General features: G+C 40.3%; 2 long non-coding RNA genes and 1 other non-coding gene across 3 annotated transcripts in view; 1 reads left to right on the top strand and 2 right to left on the bottom strand.

Moving 5' to 3' along the window:
- The window catches only part of LOC144295861 (uncharacterized), a 135,500-nt gene that overhangs the window by 7,043 nt on the left and 105,671 nt on the right, over positions 1-22,786 (bottom strand). The window contains exons 4-5 of the long non-coding RNA XR_013362973.1: positions 12,992-13,110; positions 1,275-1,394 (exon numbers count right to left, since the gene is read on the bottom strand). This is a non-coding gene — a long non-coding RNA (uncharacterized LOC144295861). The remainder of the gene's footprint in view (positions 1-1,274; positions 1,395-12,991; positions 13,111-22,786) is intronic.
- On the bottom strand, positions 7,732-7,803 carry TRNAE-UUC (transfer RNA glutamic acid (anticodon UUC)). Its single transcript has one exon. It is a non-coding gene; the product is annotated as a tRNA-Glu (tRNA).
- Positions 9,411-22,786, top strand: part of LOC144295867 (uncharacterized) — a 77,551-nt gene continuing 64,175 nt past the window's right edge. Inside the window, exon 1 of the long non-coding RNA XR_013362976.1 lies at positions 9,411-9,694. This is a non-coding gene — a long non-coding RNA (uncharacterized LOC144295867). The remainder of the gene's footprint in view (positions 9,695-22,786) is intronic.

Genomic DNA, 22,786 nt, shown 5'->3' with positions numbered 1-22,786 from the left:
ATCACCAAGCCTGGTGTGGGCAGGGCAGCTACCCCCAAGGCCTGCCTGGCAGAGCCTTGTAATTGCCTGTGGTTAGGCCCAAAAAAATCACCTATATGTTTTTGGCTTCGATTTTTTTTCGAGACCCAACTGAGAAGCATAGACTTCCCACCATGAATCCAAATAGGTTAGATTCTGTTGGGCTGTGACAAGAATTGGTTGAATAGTCTGAGGCAAGGCCAAGATCAATGCTATTCCAGGCCAATTGACCAGGCCTGCCTGGAGGATTGAATGTAGGCATGAGTCCCAACAGTTGCCAAGTCAAGGAAAGATGCCTCATGGCCTTTTAGTATATACTTTAGAAAGTCAGCCTTTAGAATGGCTTCTTCCTTAAGTTTTTATAGGAATCTCTTTAACCAGGTCCAAGACATCAGTTCAGGCATGACACAGCAGTGACCAGTAGGTTGAAGCTGACATGAAGACCTAAACACGTTCTAGGACTGGGGCAGTGTCTTGGCAGGCAGGGCATGTACACAAAAAATATAGTTGTGGAGGGCACAGCACCTGTGTCAGTCACAGGGGCATCCTTGAGGATTTGGCCACAAGTTACCTGGGGAGGAAGAAGGAAGGAGAGCTGGGCAGTGCAGTGGACCAAGTAGACAGCTATTTCCTGGCTGTAGGCACAGGTTTGAGCTGAGCCAGCTTCCTGCAAGAGATGGCTTAGTGTCCAGGAGTCTGTGCCTGTAGCTTGAATCCAGTTATCCTGGCAGGACTATTGTCACAGCCCTCTGAAAGAGGTTCACACTGTGTCACTTCCCTTACTAGCCTTAGCAAGATTATCTCTTGAGGAGGTCTATGTCTCTAAGGATTTTTAGGGCCACTGATCTAGCAAATCCAGAGGGCTCTAAATTCCAACAGCTTGCTGTACCAAGGGTGTTTACCAGCACCAGGGACCTTCTTAGAGTCATTAGGCTCACAAAAACTCCCTCCACCCACCATCATCTTTTGGTCCCATTAACAATTACTGTAGTGGTGGCTTGAGAACTGTTTCCTCAGCTTTCTTTGATTCCCTCTTTTGCATCTCTGATCTGATGCACTGGTGAAGGTCAGCCAAGCAGTCAGGAGCTAAAAGATCAGTGGTCCCTCTTGAAACTGAAAATCTTGCACGAACAATTTACTAGTAGCCTATAGATTCCCTATAGAATCTGCTAGCATTTCCCAAAGCCCATTGGCAACATGCTCTGTGAGACCCTCAGATTCTTGCAAATGATCCACTAGCATTTCTCTATAAAGACCTGCAGATTCTTCAGGCTTTTTGCAATTCCAGAATGGTATTGTGCTTAATTGACTTCCCTGTTCACTGCAGCAATCTGTCAAGAGCTCAGCAGATCTGGCTTGCTTTCTGGATCTGCAGTCTAGAAATGGAAAGAGAGAAATGAAGAGGGAGGTGGTAGGAAACAGTTCTATGTCTAACTTAAAAAGCTCCTCCCATAATACTGAACATTGTAAATTTTTTTCCTCCCAATACATCACAGGCAGGCAAGATGCTACTATTGGTGATGGCAGTAGGGCAGTAGGAATATGCAGGATAATATTACCCCAAAATACCACTAGTCACTTTGATCATGCCTCCTGCAGTGGACAAAGCCTCCCTCTCAGTAAGCAGTCCTCCTCTGGGGAATTAATTTCACTGAGTGATGCCTCCCCTGTTGTCCAGTCCTGTATCTTTAACTTATGTGGAAGCAGTGACTGAGGGGAGTGGGATGAGTGAGGAAGTGAAGGTGGAGCAACAGGGGCCCAACTGTCTTGTGATTGGCATCCCATTACCTTCAGGAGGTAAGCCAACTCCATCTCCAGTGGTCCAACCATGGACCTTTATTTAAAAAAAGATTTATTTACTCATAAATCTTACTTATTTACTTATACGTATTTGAGAGAGAGAGAGAGAGAGAGAAAGAGAGAGAGTACATGGTCTGGGGGGAGGGGTGAAGGGAGAGAGAAAAAGAGAATCTCAAGCAGACTCCCTGTTGATCACAGATTCCCAAGGCTGGGTGGGGCTCGAATCTCACAAACTTGAGATCATGACCTGAACTGAAACCAAGAGTTGGATGCTCAATTGACTAAGCTACCCAGATGCTCCAACTGGGGACCTTCTGATCATGCTTGTATGTTGCTTGGTCTCTTTGGTTGTAGGAGGTAAAAGTGAAGCTAAGATTGTAAAAAGTCATAGTTTCTGGCCATGATATGCCATTTTAAGGAGTCTTCAGTGTACATATCAGGCAGCCATGTGACACCACTCCAATACCAAAATCTCTCTACTGAATGTTTAAGAAAACAAATCGGAGGCTCATGATCTTTTCGGTGGGATGTTTTGGGCTCAGTACTAAATTATGGCAGAGAGGAGGGAGAGGAGGAGATTTCTGAGATTTCTGAGGAGCTCTTTAGATCAACTAAAGAAAACATCATTATAGACTAGACGCTGATTATGAATGAAAAGAAGTAACAAAAGCCCTCAGGTTTTCCTGTATGGGTGAATGGAGAATCAATGGGCACATTACCAATATTTTTACTTTTTCCCCCTCTAACAACCACTCCTTACAAGAACATCCTAGAGAGTAATAATTAGGTCATCTTTCTGGGCTGTCTACAAAAGCTGGCTATGCTGACCATTCTATGCTTAGAATAGTCATTGCATGCTTCTTAGATGAGCTTTTGTTCTTACACTACAATAGGTATTGATGTAGATACTTAGCTCAACCACCTTGATAACTGTCTCTGGGACATATTAACAAGCTCAAAGCCTGTTCACCAGGATTCTTACCACCTGCCTGATCCTGTCTAAAAGAGAATGTGTGCTCTCAGGACTATGTTCCTCTATAGTCAAAGTTCAAGGCATGACTTGAACCCTCAGTAAACATTTATGCTTTCGCATCCTCTCTCTCTCTCTCTCTCTCTCAAAAAAAAAAAAAAAAAAAAAAAGAAAGAAAGATAAAAAAAGAAAGAGAGAACACTCAGGAAAGTGGGGGAGAGGGAGATGGGGAGGGAGGAGCATAGAGAGAGAGGAGAGAGAGAATCTTAGACTGGTTCCTTGCCCAGTAGCAGAGCCCAACTTGGAGCTTGATCTCACAACCCAGAGATCATGACCTGAGCCAAAATCAAGAATCAGCTGCTTAACTGAATAAGTCACCCAGTGCCCTTGCATCCTCCCATTATTAGCCTATTTTCTGTATTCTTATTTATATCCTAAGGTAGTTATAATATTAACTTTTTGTTAAAAAAATTTCACTGGGTAAATTTTAAGGATCTTATTGGCTTTATTCTGTGACTTCTGAATGGGACAGCATCCAATCTAACAGATAGAAAGGGGCTCTGAAGAGCTATATAAAATGGAAGACTTTTATAGGCAGGAGTCGGGACGAGGGAATTATACAAGGCAAAAAATCAGACTGGTTACTGTAAGGGCACTTTCCTATGGAAGGGGTCAATTAGGCAGATTACCTAACTAGTGCTGATCAGATGGTTTCCTGATTGACTGGTTTTAAGATTCCATTTCTGAGAGAGCTGAAGTTGTAATTAAGTCTTGGTTTAGTGATGTGGGGTTTAGTCTAACTCTATTTGGGGTCTCTTGTTTTGTTTTAAAATGTTTTTAAAATAATTAATAGGATTTATTAATATACTGACACAAATTATTTATATTTTTATTAACAAACAAACCAAAATAAAATAAATCTCACACTATAAGAGAAAGTGTGATAGACAAACTGAAAATGAACTATCTGGTGAGAAAATAGGGTTTTTGCAATTTCTACAAATATTAGGAAAATGACTACAGCCAATACCATCACACTTTAGGTTATATGCCACAGGTTTCAGTTGTTTTGCTTCTCTCTCAGGAAGCATTAAGAATGCATGCCTTTTAATAAAGCAGGCTTCAGTAAAAGATCAATTGCTTTTTTGTTTTGTTTTGTTTATAAGCATTTTGCTTTATCAACAAAAATGAAACATCCTTTACTGAGGCTACAAATAAAACTATTGTATATATATCTGCAAGAGGCACTCAGAGACAAAGTAGGAAAAGGAAACTGGGACCTAGAGAGAGGACAAGGAGGGTGGCCAACACTGAGAAACTGTGAGTTAGCCTTGGAACATATTTGAAACAAAGTAAACATCTTTATGGATGTCATAGCTGTCTCCTCTCCATCGCTGCCATCGTTCCCCTGTCTGGGCAAGCATATGCTTCTCTGTATTGCACAGGGGCATTCTTACATATATTTCCAGTTCACCTGGCTCAGTCAACTGAAGACACTGACAGCAGGGATGTTTCTTTTTCTTCTCTCTCTCTCTTTTTTTTTTTTTTAAGATTTTTTATTTATTTATTCATGAGACACACACAGAGAGAGAGAAAGAGAGAGAGAAGCAGGCTCCATGCAGGGAGCCTGACACAGGACTTGATCCCAGGTCTCCAGGATCATGCCCTGGGGCGAAGGCAGGTACTAAACCACTGAGCCACCCGGGGATCCCCCTCTTCTCTTTTTTAAAGGCAGTGACTGACTTCTGGCTGCAGTGTTTTTGTCACTTCCAACAGAGGTCATGAGCATCAGTAGTTCAAGCAGCTGAGGCAGTGTGTGTAAGTAACTGGCACGCTCCTGCAGTAGCCACCACGAGCAGTCTGGATGGTTCCAGCTGTATTATTCTCAGGCTTTAACAATGTCAGCAGTGAGATGCTCCTAAGTTTTGTTAGAGCCGCCTCCCTCCTCTTTCTTCTTCTATCCCTTCATCTATAAGAGGTATCTGAAGTGTTTTCTGATTGTCTAGCTAGACATCCATTTATACTGTTTTTGTAGACATCCATTTATACTGTTTTTGTAGTGCTTTCTTGAAATAAACACTCAAAGATGAAAATTTGAGACTGATTGTCTTTCCTTGGACATGGACAAAGTAATGACTTCACTATTAATGGAAAATAAGATACTGGTAGTTCATATACATAGTGACAAGATACTTACTTAAGCTATAACCTGGCATAACCTGAAATAAAATCTATTGAAGGTAAGGTGTTGGGAGATCAAGAGACTGCTACAGTCAACTACTGTGATGGTGGGCTGGTTATTTCTGACTGTACTGGAGAATTATCCAAAGAAAATGAATCACTCAGGGTTTTATTTATTTTTAAGATTTTTTAAAAAATTATTTATGATAGATATATATAGAGAGAGTCATTCAGGGTTTTAAACTCTCAACTCAATATATGGTCAGAGAACTGGAGATCCTGTATGATGGCCCTTGGATAATTCCATATCCTTTATAGAAATAAGTCATAATAAGTACAGCTGAAAATCAAGCCAATTTGATTCCACAAATAGAATTACAATGTAAGTTTGACTCATAGCTTCTTCATATTACTTAAGTGAAAGCCACTGTAATGGTTAAGAAAGAATGGAACCCTAAAACAAGGAATGGGATGATTTAAGTTGGTTCAGATGAATCCGAGAATTATGAAGCCCCCAATTTCCTTGAGCTTTTTCTTGTCATGGAAGCAGCTTCTCTCCTTCTGTCTAAGGAAGCTAGTCTTACTTGCTTGAGGACTTAATCAGTGCTTTTCAGATGTTAGTGTGCATGAGAATCACCTGAGTATCTGGTTAAAATGCACATTTTGACTCAGTAGGCCAAGGGAGTTGCTTGAGTTTCTGTATTTCTAGAAAGTGCCTAGATGATGCTGTTGCTGCTGGTTCACAGACCACACTTTGCACACCAAGGAACTCAATATGGATTTTAACCATGGTGGTTACCTTGCATGGGGATGCCCATTCCAAACCATCACTCTCCAAAGTTTTCAGACACAAAACTGGAACTCAATCCCAAGCCTGCCAGGAGGTCAGGTATACATATAGTCTGACCCAGCATAATATTGTTTAGACATTGAAATAATTATAAGATTATGCCAATTTATATTTGAAAACATTTGAGGAATAGATATAAAAATGGATACTAAGATTATTACATCAAGTAGGCAGAAGATAATGGATTGGGCTAAAGTTGTTGATATGTATTCCAGGAGTTAGTCTAAGTATTTGGGAGTGGCTGTAAGTCCAAGTTTGCTGGATATTTCCGCCGTTTTATTGTCCAGATCAAGGGCAAGATATCCACAACTGATGTACCTGGAGTTTGCCCACATGAATTGATTGATCTTAGTGAATGGCATAGGATTGGTTCAAACAATAGAACTTTCAAAGGAGATAGCATTGTGTGCTTTGACAGCTGCTCATCTAGACTTACAGTATAATTTTTTTTAAAGATTTTATTTATTTATTCATGACAGGCAGAGAGAGAGAGAGAGCCAGAGACACAGGCAGAGGGAGAAGCAGGCTCCACGCAGGGAGCCCAACATGGGACTCGATCCCAGTAGACTTACAGTATAATTTAAAAACATGTAGGCCTATTCATAGAAAAATACTTTATTCCTATCTGGGAAATGGTTTAGAAGCTGAGAAAGTTTCAAGGCCCTCCTCCTTCTCAAAATTTGAGTTTTTTGAGTACTGACCTCAACCTAACCACACTATCCAGAAGCTGATTTCATGCTTGTCAGTTTTCCCACAACATGTTCTGTGAAAGTTAGCTATTTGAATGGATTTGATTTTCTTTTTACTCCCTACCCTTGTTAAACCTCTGTTAAAGCTATACTTCTACTTGGAGACCTCTCATTTCTTTACATCCCAGCCATAGAGACTCTTGCTTCAGGAAGCACTTTGTGGGGCGCCTGGGTGGCTCAGCCATTGAGCATCTGCCTTTTGCCCAGGGTGTGATCCTTGACCTCTAAAATTGGGAGTCCCATATTGGGCTCCCTGCATGGAGCTTGCTTCTCCTTCTGCCTGTGTCTCTGACTCTCTCTCTCTCTCTCTCTCTCTCTCATGATAAATAAATAAGATCTTAAAAAAAAAAAAAAAAAGCATTTGCTTTCCCCAAAAAGCCCTAAAATATCAGCTCCTTTTGGGTTTAGCTTCTAAGACCCCATTTCCTCTCTTTGTTTTGTTCTCCATCTCTTTATTCTTGGGCCAGAAATACTTAGTGGGGGCATAAAAGCAGTAAATTGGCCAAAACATAAGAAATTGTAAGAAATATAAAAGAAATGGCAGGGATCCCTGGGTGGCTCAGCGGTTTGGCGCCTGCCTTTGGCCCAGGGCGCGATCCTGGAGACCCAGGATCGAGTCCCACGTTGGGCTCCCGGTGCATGGAGCCTGCTTCTCCCTCCTCCTGTCTCTGCCTCTTTCTCTCTCTCTATGTCTATCATGAATAAATAAATAAATCTTAAAAAAAAAAAAAGAAAGAAAGAAATGGCAATTACATGAGGTGATGGAGGTATGAACTCACCCTACTGTGGCAAATATATGTGTGTATATACATATACATATAAAATCATATTGTACACCTTTAAACTTACACAATGTTATATGTAAACTATCTGAGTAACGGTAGCAAAAATGAATCCGTTTGTTTAATACAGTTTGACAATTAAATGTTAATTATGATGATTTATTATGACATTTTAAATGAGTTGTGTGATGGGCAGAAGTAACAATACTAATTACACAAGCAAGTTTTCCAAGCTGGAGAAACACACCAACAAGATTCGGGTCCTTATGCCTCAACATTTCCCCTTCAGAATTTCAGCTGTCAACAACTGTATTCAACGCTTTCTTGCTAAGAAGGATACAAATGCGCTGAGTAGCAATTTTTTTTATAAAAACTCCAGCATTCCCACACCGGGAGTCGAACCCGGGCCGCCTGGGTGAAAACCAGGAATCCTAACCGCTAGACCATATGGGAGGCGACAGAAGCGGCCTCCAGTGCAAGTGGATTGAAAAGCCTCCCGCAGACTTCCGCCTTCCGCGCGCGGCCCCGCCCCCTGCGCGCCCGCCTTCTGCGCCTGCGTGGCTTTCGGCGTTGCTGGTCGTGGACGGCTCCGGGCGTTCCTCCGGGCTGGGGGAGGGCGGAGGGCGGAGGGCGGCTCTGCGCCGGTGCTGCGCCCGCCGACCCCGGGCGGCCCTCCCCCGCCCCTCGCCCTCGCCCTCGCCCTCGCCGGCCAGGTGCATTCCCCAGAAAGTGCTGCGAACGAGCTCCGGGAACGAGCTCCGGCCGTGGGATTTGGAAAAGAGTGCTTGGAGTGGCTCGAGAAGCACGTTATGACATTGGCTTCCCAGGTCCCAGTTCCCCAGTTTGACCTTGTGGCCCAAAACCTTTCCTTAGCCCGGGTCTTTGCCGTCATGAGGATTTAAGCCCTTGGAATCGTGCATTCACAAGTCTGCGTACCCTGAATAACCTGTGGAGAACGTTGGGAGACTACTGTGTTTACACTCTTGTTTAGGAAGGCCAAAATCAGAACAAAACACCCAGACCATAAAGGAAAAATCCACACATTGCACCAGGTGAACAACTCATACTTTGGGGGGAAAAAGTGAAAAAACAAAACAAAAAACCCCCAACAGATTGAGAGATGAACATACAAAGGGTTGCTTTCATATAAACTACACATGATTTAAAATTAGGCAAACACTGCGATGTGAAAGTGAGAATTTATTGTGAATAGGCCATGAGCTGGAGAGGAACCCCTCGGACAAAACCATCTGAAAAACATCTCGACCTCCCTGGCTCCAGCTAGCATTTGGACAAAACATAAGTGTCAAAATGTCAAGTGTTGGCAAAGATATGGAAGAAAGGAAGTGCTTAGAAACTCATCAAACTTATCAAACTTGATCAAGGAGGCACAGTGTCAGGATTTCCTAAATGGTTGGTGTTTATGACCAACCATTTTTATTTTTTAATTTTTATAAAACCAGCATTGTTCTTGAACTGCTTCTCAGGCAGCGAACACCAAAACACAGTGCTGTGCAAGTAACACACTTAGGGGCACAATGACATTACCACAAAGGAGGGCCAGGATCACTCTACTCAAAAATCAAGGAAGGGTGGAGGGATTAAAGTATTCTGAATCTCAAAGAATTTCAATTGTCTGTTGAAAAATAAAAATTCTTAAGAATTAAAAACATTTTTTTTGGCATGAAAGGAACCATAAATAATGTCAACATTCTAGCTACAGATTGGGAGAAAATGTCTGAAACACGTTGGACAGGAAAAGGTGACTATTATTACTATACAATGAGTCTTAACATCTGGGGGAATCCACAGGAGCAAGGGTCAAAGATATGAATAGTGGACAGAGAGAGGCAAGGAGTTCTGATTAGTTAACAAATTCCAGGGGGAAAAAAAAAAAAAAACAATAGCCAGTGTCATTGAGGAATTGGTTCAATGAGGACAGAAATGGGCTGTGGGGATAGGGAGGACAACTTGGCAATTATCTACTGAAATGTGAAAGGTGTGTATTTAATCCAGTACTTTTAATTCTGTGTTGCCTATAGCCAGTCACCCTATGATAGTAGGGTGTTAGGGAAGATTCTATGGGAAGCAGAGGTCTCAGGAGAGTCTTGGGGCCTCTTCGTACTCCCTGCAGATCCCTGGCATGGGAGATCAAGAAGCACAGCACAGGCTTCAGGATCATTCGTTACCATTCTGAAAAATGAAGAGTGGCTGGCTGGCTGGGTCTCCCTGCCCTGCTGGGCACAGTATCTTGCCCAGCCCCTTTCCCCTGAGGCAGGAGGGAGCAGAGCCACAAGATGGAATGAGAGAAACTCCGGGGTGGAAACAGCTTGCCAACTAACAGGTACATTTTATTGTTACATTTAGAAATTAAGTTTTGTTGCAGAAAGTCCAATTCCCAGCCCAAGCCTTGGTAGCGGCCGGGCGGCTGGCGGGCGTCGGGGCCGGCAGAAAGGGGGGACCAACCGCACCCCGCCCGGGCTTGCTTCAGACGCGGAGCCGAGGGATGCGCCTCCCTCGGTCCAATCCCAAGGAGCCAACGCGGCCAGGCCCTCGATGCCGAACCACGGGCCCCTGGAAATCCGCCTGCCCGGGGCTCGGAGGGTCCTGGGCGCCTCCACGCGGGGGAACCCCTGAGCCGCTGAGTCCAGCCTCCAGCTACTGAGAGCGGAGCGGCGGACGGCGCCCGGCCTCGGAGCCCCCCGCCCCGACCCGGCCGAGTCCGCGGCTGCAGCGAGGAGGGGAGTGCAGCCTCCCTTTCCTGTGGGACGCGGGGGCGGGGGCGGGGGGACTTACTCTTCCGCCTTCCCACTCGGGGGCCGGTTTCCCCTTTCGGGTGGTGGTGGTGGGAACTGACGGCACCCCCCTACTCCCCGGGCCACCGCACTCCTCCCTCGCGGCCTGGACGGGTTCCCCTTCTCACGTGCCTTCCTGCCCAGCTCCGCTCTTCGCTCTTCGGCTGGGATATGCTACGCAAGCTCGAGGCCACATGCGTCTTTCTCCCTCTCCTCCCCGGTGCAAGGCTATATTTGGAGCCACCTGTGTGTGGTCTGCCTGGGGACGGAGACTTTAAGGAATATTGCCAAGCAGATGCTGAAGCTCCCTTTGTTACAGGGGAAATTCCCCGTCTTATCAGGCCCACGTGGACCGCCTGATTCCCCTTGTTGGCGGGAAAGCACGGCGCCTGCCCCTCTGCTGCAGCTGGGGAGCTCTAGACCCGGGAGCCCTCGCGGCCTTCGGGCAGCACCTCCCCTCTCCTGCCCCCCTCCTCCTCCTGTTTCTGCAGCGCCACGGGCGTGGCCAGCACCGCGGGCTGCGAGGCCCTCCTCAGTGCCCCGGGTATTTAGTATCCCAAATAATGCTTAAGTTCCAAAATTGATAAGGGCAAAACACATAGAAAAGAATTTTCTAGTAAGTAAGTGCCTCAGGCAATGGTTATGGTGTTGTTTTTGGTAAAAACTGGAGTAGCGTACAAAGGCTCAAATATTTTGCTTTGTTTTACAAAACAGTGCTTTGGAATCCTTCCATTTGGTAGTATTAACTCAAGTAATTAAAAAAATTTGGAGTTAATATTTGACATTTCTTTTATTACATATTTGATATATTTTAGTAATTTAGAGTTTAGATTTATAATCTAAAAAGATAACGTTGGGGATTTTCAAGGCCAGAACTTCAAAAATAAGCAGGAATTTAAATCATCCAACTAATAGATTTAGTAAAATCCGTTTAGGAGATCCTCTTGTATTGATTCCATGATAAGAATAATATTGGAATATGCTGAAATGAATAAAAACTAGAAAGCAGTTCCCCCACAAAGGAATAGAAAATTCCAAGGACAATATACATTATGAATAAAAAGTATTAAATTCTAATGTCTTTCTGTGAATTGTAATTTGGCAGGAATAAGATTACTGGTAATACATTTTTTTTTATTAACTTGCATAACATGAAGGTTAAAATAGAATAATATGAATAATGTCTGTGTGTATATGTACACACACTTTCAAAGTCAGATATACCTGGCATAAATCCTAAATCCAAGAGTTGACTAGCTGTTAAGTTTTGAATTAAATCTTTGAAATCTTGGAAAATGGGTGTCCTCCCCACCATGTCCCCACCCACATCCATGTATAGCTCAGTGAGTGAGTCATTGCGAAGGCAAGTTCTAAGCATCCTGCCTGAAATGAAAGTGCTACTTGGTCAGTGTTGTCGTTTCACCAGTACACACTCAGGCTGCCCAGACCTCTGAAGAAAGCTAAGGTGACATGCTTAAGCATACACAGCCAGTATTTGACCACATTACTTGGAGAGATTTCATGTGTTCTCTCTGCATTTGAGTGCATGCTGTTTCTCTCCTGCTTTCATTCTTTTGCTGGAATCTTGGCAATCAATGCTTTTACTCTCTATCAGATATTTAACAATTGTTTAAGATTTTGCAGTTTTTATCATCTTTCTGTATCCGTGTTTTAAAAAACCTCAAATAGAATGTGAGCACCTTGGGGTAAGAACATGTCTGAACTGTTTCTCTACCCTGTCCATACCAAGCATGGGGCCTAGTACAAGATAAATATGTAACCATTGTTTATTGGTTTATTTTCTTTACAATAGTAGTATGATTATGGAAGTAATATTTTGGTAAGTCCACATTCCTTAATTCCTTATGTTTCCAAAAATGTGTCCAGTGGGGAAGCAAGATGGTAACCACCTTTATTCTTTGCTCTAATGAACACACTCAAAGGAAGCAAAAAAACTGGCAGTGCTCCCATAGAGCATCTCTGATTATTCTCCAAGCCAAACCAAACTTTTATTTAAAAAGTAATTGTTTGTTATATCAGGCTAGCTGCATAGAACTGCCAATAACTCCACTGGTTTTGATTTACTACAATGGAAATTCCATGTTCCAAGACAATTCTTCCCAGGACATCTGGGTGGCTCAGTGGTTTAGCACCTGCCTTCAGCCCAGGGCATGATCCTGGAGTCCCTGGATCAAGTCCCACATTGGGCTCCCTGCATGGAGCCTGCTTCTCTCTTTGCCTGTGTCTCTGCCTCTCTCTCTCTGTGTGTCTCTCATGAATAAATAAATAAAATCTTAAAAAAAAAAAAAAGACAATTATTCCCTTAACTGTAACGTATCCAGATTTATCTAATAATAGTAAAGACTTAGAGAAAGCATACTATTTAATTAAAATCTGAGTCTTTCCAACATCCACTTCAACAGCAGTAATAAAAAACTATACTTTCTTCCAGGATATAGATACTTTGCTTTTTAAAATTACCATGCAAAGATGAAAGCCGAGTGGGTAATATTTATTTTAGAAGGGCTGAGGGGTGGGAAGAGAGCAGTCATAGAGTATTTGTTTAACAAATTTCTTCTGGGTGTATAAGAGCAGAGTTGAAATATGATTCATAACTTCAACCTTTTTTAAATCACTGAAAACTCCTGAATTCTTAGGGGCAGAAAAGAATTTTTTCAATGTATAAAAAAGCATTATGAATTCATCTCTAAAATGTGGATTCCTTTAAAATAAGTTGCATTTCCAAGTATGTTAAAAAACCAGTCATTGCTTGAGAGAATTAGCAAGTGTTTAGAGAGATTGAAGCAACCATTAAAAAGATTGTGACATTAATAGTGAAGCTGTACCTGGTTTTCAGTAGAAATGAAGTCATCAGGGAGATAACTGAGTGTACGCAGACTCAGATTTTTACTGGTTGAGCAGAACCTATTCAAGTGAGGCTTTGAGCTTAGACAAATGTTGGAATCTATTTTAAAAAAAAGAAACACAAAATCATGAATACAAAATTATGTATGTAAGTTAACATTTATTTAGAGTAAGAGGAAATCACAACAAATCACACATTTAACAAATGAAAAATACCACATATATTTTAAAAGTCTAGAGAAAAATGTTTATTTATTAACTTCTAATGCCCCCTATGTTTGTTTTTTTGGCTGCACACTCTTTGGTCTTTCCTCATATGACAGAGAATGTAATATTTTCTATAAGGAATAGAAAGATAATGTGGTCTTTAGCATGATTTTTGAAATTTGTTCTTTTGTTAATAATTGAGAAAATTTTGTTTCTCAACTCATTATTGATTATTATTATTGATATATTATTGATATTATTATTAATATCTTATATATTTTTAACACTGCTATTAAGTTATGGCAACCTCTGTTAAGGTTCTTTCATATATGAATCATAACACTCCAGGATATTTCCAATATTCCCTGTATTGATGATACCTACTTATCAGTTTGCTCTGTGTGTCTCATTGCACTGGCATCTTATAAGGTTTTGTGGTTGTTGCAATCTTTGTTGAAATCAATACTTTGTGTCCTAAATCAGTAGGAAATTTAAATATCTTGCCAGTGAATTAATATGATTTGCTCCTTTTTATTAACTGGATTATCAAAGAATCCAAGAATTCATTTTTATTTATTTTTAAAGAGTTTATTTATTTGAGAGAGAAAGCAGTAGTGAGCATGAGCCAGGGGGTGTGGGAGAGGCAGAGGGAAAGGAAGAAGCAGACACAGGGACTGAGCAAGGGACCCTGAAGTGGAGCTTGATCCCAGAACTCAGGATCATGACTTCAGCTGAAGGCAGATGCTTAACAAACTGAGCCACCCAGGCACCCAATCTGAATTGGGCTTCTTTTTGAAATTTATATCTTCCTGTTAATGAATTATTACTTTGGTAAGATTTATGTGACTTTCTTTTTTTTTTTTTAAGATTTTATTTATTTATTCATGAGAGACTACACACAGAGAGAAAGGCGGGGGCAGAGACACAGGCAGAAGGAGAAGCAGGCTCCATGCAGGGAGCCTGATGTGGGACTCGATCCCGAGACTCCAGGATCACATCCTGAGCCAAAGGCAGGCGCCAAATCGCTGAGCCACCCAGGGATCCCCTATGTGACTTTCAGTGATCTGTCAAAGATTTTTGGAAACCCCATGATGTGATCCATTGTGTTGGAATGTGCAAAACACAACTTTACAGTTTGTAGGATGGCTGTGAATTTGTGTCTTGCAATCATAGGACTTCTTATAAATTATATTCCAAATGATTCCTATCCAAAATGTATCTGGGAGTGTTTGAATGTTATCAAGTATATTCCTAAGAGGAGACCAATGATAATGTCATCCTCTACTTAAAATTTGGCATGTCTTGTAATTGGAAAAATCTTCCACAGGCTAGCTTCTGGCTCTGTAAGTATCAAACTGCAGACATGTTCCAATGCCAGAGCCATAGGAAATGTTCTTATCAAGATAACACCTCTAGCTGTTTGTGTCACACTACTGGGTGATTGGCCTAGTGAGGCTCAAATCTGTGGGGCTTAGCACTTGTACAAATGTTGAGAACCATTTAAAGAAAAAGAATATAAACTCATGAATATAAAATTCTGTATGAAAGTGAATATTCGTCTACAGTAAGAAGAAATCACAACTAATTACACATTTAGAAAATGAAAAACATAGATAATAAAAAATCTAGAAAAGAGTATTTTTACTTATTAAATTCTAATGCCCCCTGTATTACTTTCTTCAGCCAGACCCCGAATTCTCAGAGCCATCCAGTTCTACCCAACCTGAGGGGAGCTCTGAAGGAGCGGAATTCCAAGGGGGAAAGAGGCATTAACCTGATAGTAGTTAAAATATCTTGTTTTATAAACTTTACAAAAATATATGACTACCTAAGACAGTTTGTGGGTACTCCCAGGGACTTGAAAAATGCCAGTGCAAAGTAAGACTTCCTGAAGCTGAAAGTTTCAGGGAAAATTCACCTATGGCTCTAAGAGGCCCATCAACAAGGCCCTAGTTGAGACCTTCCTTGGATCACTCCTGAATGACTGAAAATGCTTCCCTGCTGGTCTCCCTGCACCTGGATTTGCTGCTGCCTATCTAATATGGTTACATTAGTCTACTGCTTAAAACCTTCCAATGGTTATTTATCATAAAAGGTCAAATTCTTTAGCAATTCAGAAAGGTCATTAACATCCGACTCAGACCTTTGCATACAGTCTTATTTCTCTATGCTTTGGATTCTTTGTAGTTTCTCCTAATGTGTCATCCTAAAAATTCCTTTCCTTTGCACCAATTTATTTCTTTTTTTTTTTTTTTTTTAAATGTTATTTATTTATTCATGAGAGAGAGAGAGAGAGAGAGAGAGAGGCAGAGACACAGGCAGAGGGAGAAGCAGGCTCCATGCCCGGAGCCCGATGCGGGACTCGATCCCAGGACTCCAGGGCCACGCCCTGGGCCAAAGGCAGGCGCCGAACCGCTGAGCCACCCAGGGATCCCCTGCACCAATTTATTTCTGCTAAAATGCATTCTTCCTCCTATTTGTGTATGTCCCTCATCCACTTTACCTAAGAAATGTCTCCTTATCTCTCAAGACTTAGCTTAAATATCACCTCATTGTGGACATCTTTTTGGAACCAAACTCTGCTCAATGGTGGCCTCCAACCATACCCCAAATGGATGATTCTCTACATCATGCCACCACTCTACCTTGTACATGTCCTTTTAACTCACTTCTTACCCTGTATTATGATTAGTTAATTCTAATTGTTTGCTTGTGTCTATTTCCCAAAATTTTAATTTTGAGAAAGGAAAAAAAATATATAGCCCCAGATATCTAGGGAACTGGCCTGGTGCTCATAGCTAGATCATATTATTTTTCTATTGGAAAAAAGCAATCTTACAGAACACAAACCTCAGACAAGATCCCTCTGAGGCCAAGATAAAGTGAGACAAAGAAAGGTTATTTCATAGTATTGTCTAAGTACAGATGAAAAACAAGGTCCCCATGCCACCCACAAAGTACCAAACACCCCCTTTCTCTTGGCTAAAATGAGTGACTGCAATTTCTTGATCAATTGCAACTTTGTTTTTTTAATCTCATCTGGTGGGCTCTCCCCCTAGATAAGATGAATTGGGATACCCAGTTATCGAATTGCCTACATTTTCTGAGAGCATCCCAAATATAACAAACTCTTCTGGCTCTTTCTCAGTTCAGCTAACTAGAACCCTAATTATATAATAGGTTCTTTGGAACAGCTTCTTGTGGATATGCCATGGTTCCTTGTGGCACATATTCTCTCTAACTGAAAAAAGTAATAAAACCAATTTGTTCAGCTACTGGTGTGCCCTGGTGGTTGGCTGAAGGGTATTGACAGAAATAGAGGCTTCACTCAGGTGCACTGAGAGCTTCATGCCTTGGCCTGGCATGCTCTACCAAGTGATGGCACACACATTTGGGATTTCTGCCTCTAAAATCGCACCAATTGCCATCTGCCTTGGCAGGAAGATAAACTCCCCTATTTTTTAAAAGCCTTTTCAACATTGGATTTATTTTGTTTTCTTAGGAATTAGGTCTTTTGGGATTTTTACTTATGAGACTAGATTTGTATTGTTCGTTCACAAAATTGTTTATTAGCACCTAACTCCTGCTTGTCTAATGCCCTGTCTGCTTGTCTGGTGTCTTAAAAGTGGTTTGTCTTTTGTGGGAGGAAGTCTATAGATCTAGACCTGAGAAATCTATCATCAAGCCATCTCAGAGGCTGAGAAATTGATATTTCTTTTAAGACCAGTGTTCTTGGGGATCCCTGGTTTAGCACCTGCCTTCGGCTCAGGGTGTCATCCTGAAGTCCCAGGATCAAGTCCCACATCAGGCTCCCTGCATGGAGCCTGCACCTCCCTCTGCCTGTGTCTCTACGTCTCTCTCTTTCTCTGTGTGTCTCTCATGAATAAATAAATAAAATCTTAAAAAAAAAAAAAAGCCCAGTGTTCTTTGAGCAACCTTGTCCCAAGTCACCACCTCAAAACCTGGTAAGAAGAACTTCCTCAGTCTTGTTTTTGTTTCTCTCAAAAACTGCTTTTATTTAATTTTGTCTACTTGAAACCAGGTTTTGTCTGGCCCCAGTAGGTGATGATTGTCTTTACCAGGCTCCAGAAACACAGAATTCTACAAAAGCCATCCTTATAGACATTTTTGTAATTTTCACTTGGTCTTTTCAATATAAACTACACTTCTCCAGGCTGACCCTTTCCTGTCCTTATGTTTTATCACTATAACTCTAATTATTTTACATGTCTTTCTAACTGGCACAATTTTACCAAGACATTTTTTTAAAAGATTTTATTTAATCCTTTGAGACAGAGAGATACCAAGAGAGAGGACATGAGCAGGGGAGGGGTAGGGGGAGAGGGAGAAGCAGATTCCCCATTGAGCAGGGAGTCTGATGTGGAGCTACATCCCAGGACCCTGAGATCATGACCTGAGCTGAAGGCAGATGCTTAACCATCTGAGTCACCCAGGTGCCCCTTTACCAAGACATTTGAAATCACAGACACCACCTTAGAGAATTTTTAATATGGGCAAGATAGTTTACTTGAACAGCACTTTAGAACAGAAAGGAAGCAAAATTCCAACTGCCCCATGGTCTGCTTCCTTTAATTGGTATAAGGAGACTTCTGGATGCAATTTAGGCCCAAATTTGCCTCCATAAAATATTCTTTAGCTAAGGCTAATGAAAAATGTGAGAAAGTATCTCTCTAAGCAGCATTGTTTTCCTAAGCCACATTTTTAAATGGTGTTCAAGATTAGCTACTACATTTCCAAAGACTTTCCCACTTTTATTCTTGATGGCTTAAAGTCAGAAAATGATTGTTAATAAAGAAATATCTGGCAAATCACCTCTTGCATGAACTTCAACATTTGAGCATTTTCCACAGACTTCAGAAAATTTTAATAGCCCTCATGAGGGAATTGCTTTATTTGTCTAGAAGAGACATCATTTTGTTTAAGTGGAAGAATCTCCTCCTTTATTTTCATCCATAGAAATTACTAAGTGTGGGCTTTTTGATCAGATGACTTGATAAAATTCTCAAGGACTTACATTGTGTCAAAAACCAGCTGCATAATACTCTCATTTGTGTGTATATGTTGAACTCTTTTTTAAAAAATACATCTTAACTTGCTTCCCTTTCCTTACAGAAGGAGCTAGTTAACGATTTGTCTGAAGATTGCTTCCTCACATCTTTTTGTCCCATTCTTTTATCCTTTCTGGAGAAACTTTACAGATTAAGAGATAAAAAAGGTCATCCAATCATTATATGTGTATTCCAGGAATATTTAATTCAGATCAAAAGTCAAAATTGTCTAAGAAAGAAAAAGTTAGCAAACTATGTTTCTCTTTGTGGATACTGAAAATTATATTTACATAATAGTCTTTGTGACTCTAGATAGGAGACAACAAGAAAAGGCTTCATTTTCAAAATAGAAGAAAACCTTGAGGTGATTCAGCATATTTAACAATTAGTTCACTATAAAAAATGTCAGTATGACATTTTGGATTGCTCAAGACCAAGGTTAAATTTCTTGTGAATCAAACTTTTACATTGGTTTTATAAGTTAAGATTCCAATATTCCCATAATTTTTTGATTAAAAAATTTATGTATAAACTTGCACTTAATTAAATACAGTGATAATATTGTTATCTTTTTTTTAATTTGTATTTATTTATGATAGTCACACAGAGAGAGAGAGAGAGAGAGAGGCAGAGACATAGGCAGAAGCAGAAGCAGGCTCCATGCCGGGAACCCGACGTGGGATTCGATTCCGGGTCTCCAGGATTGCGCCCTGAGCCAAAGGCAGGCACTAAACCGCTGCGCCACCCAGGGATCCCCTGTTATCTTTTTTTTTTAAGATTTTTATTTATTTATTCATTCATGAGAGACACGGGGGGGGGGGGGGAGAGAGAGAGAGAGAGGCAGAGACACAGACCGAGGGAGAAGCAGGCTCCATGCAGGGAGCCTGACATGGAACTTGATCCCGGGTCTCCAGGATCAGGCCCTGGCTGAAGGTGGTGCTAAACCGCTGGGCTGCCCTGTTATCTTTTTTAATAGTACGTTTTAATTTTAGAATAGTATTAGGTGTACAGAAAAGTTGTGAAGATAGCATATAACATTCTCCTATACCCCATGGCCAGTGTTCCCTATTATTAACATCTTACATTAGTATGGTATGTTTATCACAATTAATGAGCCAATATTATTAAATTATTATCAACTAATGTCCATATTTTTATTCAGATTGCCCTGGTTTTTGACTGATGTCTTTTTTCTGTTTCAGGATCTCATCTGGAACACCACCATTACACTGAATCATTGTATCTCCTTAGGTTCTTAAAATTCCTTGTTTTTGATGACCTTGACAGTTTAGAGGAGTATTCATTAGATGGTTTGCACAATGCCCCTCAGTTGAGATTCAACTGATATTTTTCTCATGATTAGATTGGGCATACGGGTTTCTAAAAGGAAGACTACATAAGTAAAGTGCCATTCTCATCATTGTTGATATTAACCTTAATCAGCTGGTTGAGAAGTTTTGCCAGGTTTCTTTAGAAAGAAGTTATTCTTCTCTCCCTTTGTATATTGTACTGAAAGGATTCAGAAAGTCTTCCCAAACTGTGCCACTTTGGCATGTGGAGAATTTTGAGCTGAAGGGAATCAAGGCCCAGCACTCTCAAGAAAAAAATTTACCTCTCCCTTAAACTGCCTGGAAGAATTTAGATAGGGGTCCTGACCAAGAAAGAGAGCTATTACCAAGAGATAAAATTTTTATCTGAATTTCCTATCTGAATAGCATTACAAATACCTAATCACCAAACATCTGTTCTTATTGTCCTGTGACTCACCCTCTTCCCTTTGAAACCCCAGGTCCCTATCTCATTTCTTAGCACAAAGTGGCATACAAGCTTCAAATCCTGGCTTGTCTTTGGGTCTCATATTCTTAAGGGACACTTGTATGTGTGTAATTAAATTTGTTTTGTATTAATTTGATTACTAGACCTATCGAAGAACTGACTAAGCACACTTTGGAAAGAAGTCATGATACCCAGCCTTTGCTTAATGAAGGGACAATTATACTCTACCTTCTTTAATGTGGAGTATCTGCATAAATTATTTGGAATTCTTCTGCAAAGGAAATTAGCCTATCATTTCACATTTATTTATTTAATTATTGTGTGTGTGTATCTGTATTTTAGTACTTCCTTGTTTTTTAGCACAATAAGATGCTCCAGATTCATCCTGCATATTCCCTGCCTCAAGAGTAAACCATTTCTCCAAGGAGTTCTTGGAAAATGATACTAGAAACCAAAATCTGTGTGCTGAGTGTGCTCATTGCTACTGGGGTATCATTGCTTCTAGGTCTTCTTGGCAGAAAGAGCAAGGAAATTTATGTGTGTATGCATACTATATATGTATCTATACTTACAGATACTAACATATCTATATGTTATGTATATAGATATTAATATTTCTATATGTGCTCATCTAAATGAAGCTAAACATGAGTTCATACTGATGTCTCCAGCTCTAATCCTTTACCTATAGATTATTCTAGCCATGCTTATATGTAACATTCTGATTCAATACTGAGAAACCTTACACTCACCATTCACCATCTACTTTCTTTTCAATTCCATATTTGTGTAGTTTCAGATGTGTTAACCCATATTCTGAAAAAAAATATCCACCTAGAGTACCATACATGTGTGCAGATCCTTTTGTCTTTAGTATCATATACTCATTTCTAAAATTACTTAGGTCCACACTTTTTCTCCCTGCTCTCTTCTGAAAGGATGTGTCATACATTTGTAATACAGTTAGATTCTTTTGTCACAGCCTGCATTACATTTTGGGGGCTCCTGACTTCCTAAATGATTTTTGTATAAGGTTCCTCTCTGTGTTGTAAAGTTCTATGCTTTTTGATGGTGGCATATTTTCATGTACTCACTATTATGGTACCAGAGAAAAGTAGTTTCACTACCTTAAAAGATCCCTTCTAATTCAACCGTCTTACCTCTCCAAATTATTGGCAACTGCTATTTGTTGTCTCTACAGTTTTGCCTTTTCCAGAATATAATATAAATGGAATCACACAATATGTGGTCTTTTCAGACTGACTTCTTTTACTTAACAATATGTATTGAAGATTTACAGTTTTTATGTGGCTTGATAGCTTATTTCTATTTATCACTGAATAATGTTTCATTGTACTCCATCGAAAGTTTGTTTATTTATTCACTTACTAAAGGATATCATGGTTGTTTCCAGTTTTGTCAATTATGAATAAAGTAGCTATAAACATTTATAGGTGTTTTTTGTGTGGGCATAAGTTTTCAATTCAGTTGGATAAATACCCAGGAGTGCAATTGGCAGATCACATGGTAAAAGGATGTTTGGCTTTGTAGAAAATTGACAAACTGTCTTCCAAAGTGGCTGTGCCATTTTGCATTTCCACCAGGAATGAACAAGAGTTCTTTTTTCTCTTTATCCTTGCCAGCAAATGATTTTGTCAGCTTTCGGGAATTTAGTCATTCTAATAAATGTGTTGTGGTATCTTGTTGTTTTAGTTGACGTTTTCCTAATGGAAAATGGTGATGAATACCTTCTTACATGATTATTTATAATTTGTGTAGATTCTTTGGTTATATTCTGACCTTTTGCCCCATCAGTATCTCACTCCTATAGCAGAAGGATGTTTTTGCTTTATTGAACATACGTGATTCTATGTATCATTTTAAACTCTGTTATGCCATCCAGCAGGCCAAGGCAGGGCCTGCTACATTTGATATGACAATCAAATGATGCGGCTAGAAAATTTTGAATATATGTGTAATTATAAAAATATATACTTATCCACACCTTTATCCAGGAATAGCTACCTTAACCAATTTGTTACAACTTCTTCTGGACTGTTTTCTCCTGTGGGATTATCTTTCCCTTTACATATTTTTTCTTTATATTGGACATTTAATTGGTTTTCAACTTTTTCTAATCTTAAATCATGCTGAAACAAACCACATGCTTCATAAATCTTTGACCTCATTTTAGATTAAACCCCAGAATTAGAATTATCATATAAAATTCTAATAGTCCTTTAAAGTTCTTTGATATACACATCCAAGTGTTTTTTTTGTTTTTTTTTTTTTCACAGAATTGCTAACATTTTATTTTCACTGGCAGATACTGAGAATGCTTACCATTACACTCCCACCAGCACTAAGGTCAGTGGTTTTCATTTTTGTCAGGCTGTCAGCCCAACATGGTATCTTATGTTAATTTAGATGTATTTAAATAACTAGTTTTTAATTTTTTTATTATATGTGAAATTAGTTTCCTATAATAGTTTTTGTAAAGTACTAATTTGTGGTCTCAGTGACAATTCATTCAGTCTGAGTCACAGACACAAATTGCTTCTTTTGCTGTCTTGGATGTGTGTCCTTCCTCAGGGATCAAGTCCAAGGGAGCATATGGAGCACAGAGCCAGTTTTAAGCTCAGACAGAGCTCAGCACCACAGCCTCTCCATGTACTATGGTTTTGAAATGAGATAATGGCTAAGTCTTTGAGCCTCTGTTTCCTC

Source organism: Canis aureus, chromosome 2, assembly GCF_053574225.1.
Source record: "Canis aureus isolate CA01 chromosome 2, VMU_Caureus_v.1.0, whole genome shotgun sequence".
In the NCBI taxonomy this organism is placed as follows: Eukaryota; Metazoa; Chordata; class Mammalia; order Carnivora; family Canidae; genus Canis; species Canis aureus.
The sequence above is the reverse complement of the archived record's forward strand: the minus strand, read 5'-3'. Positions and strand labels throughout refer to the sequence as shown.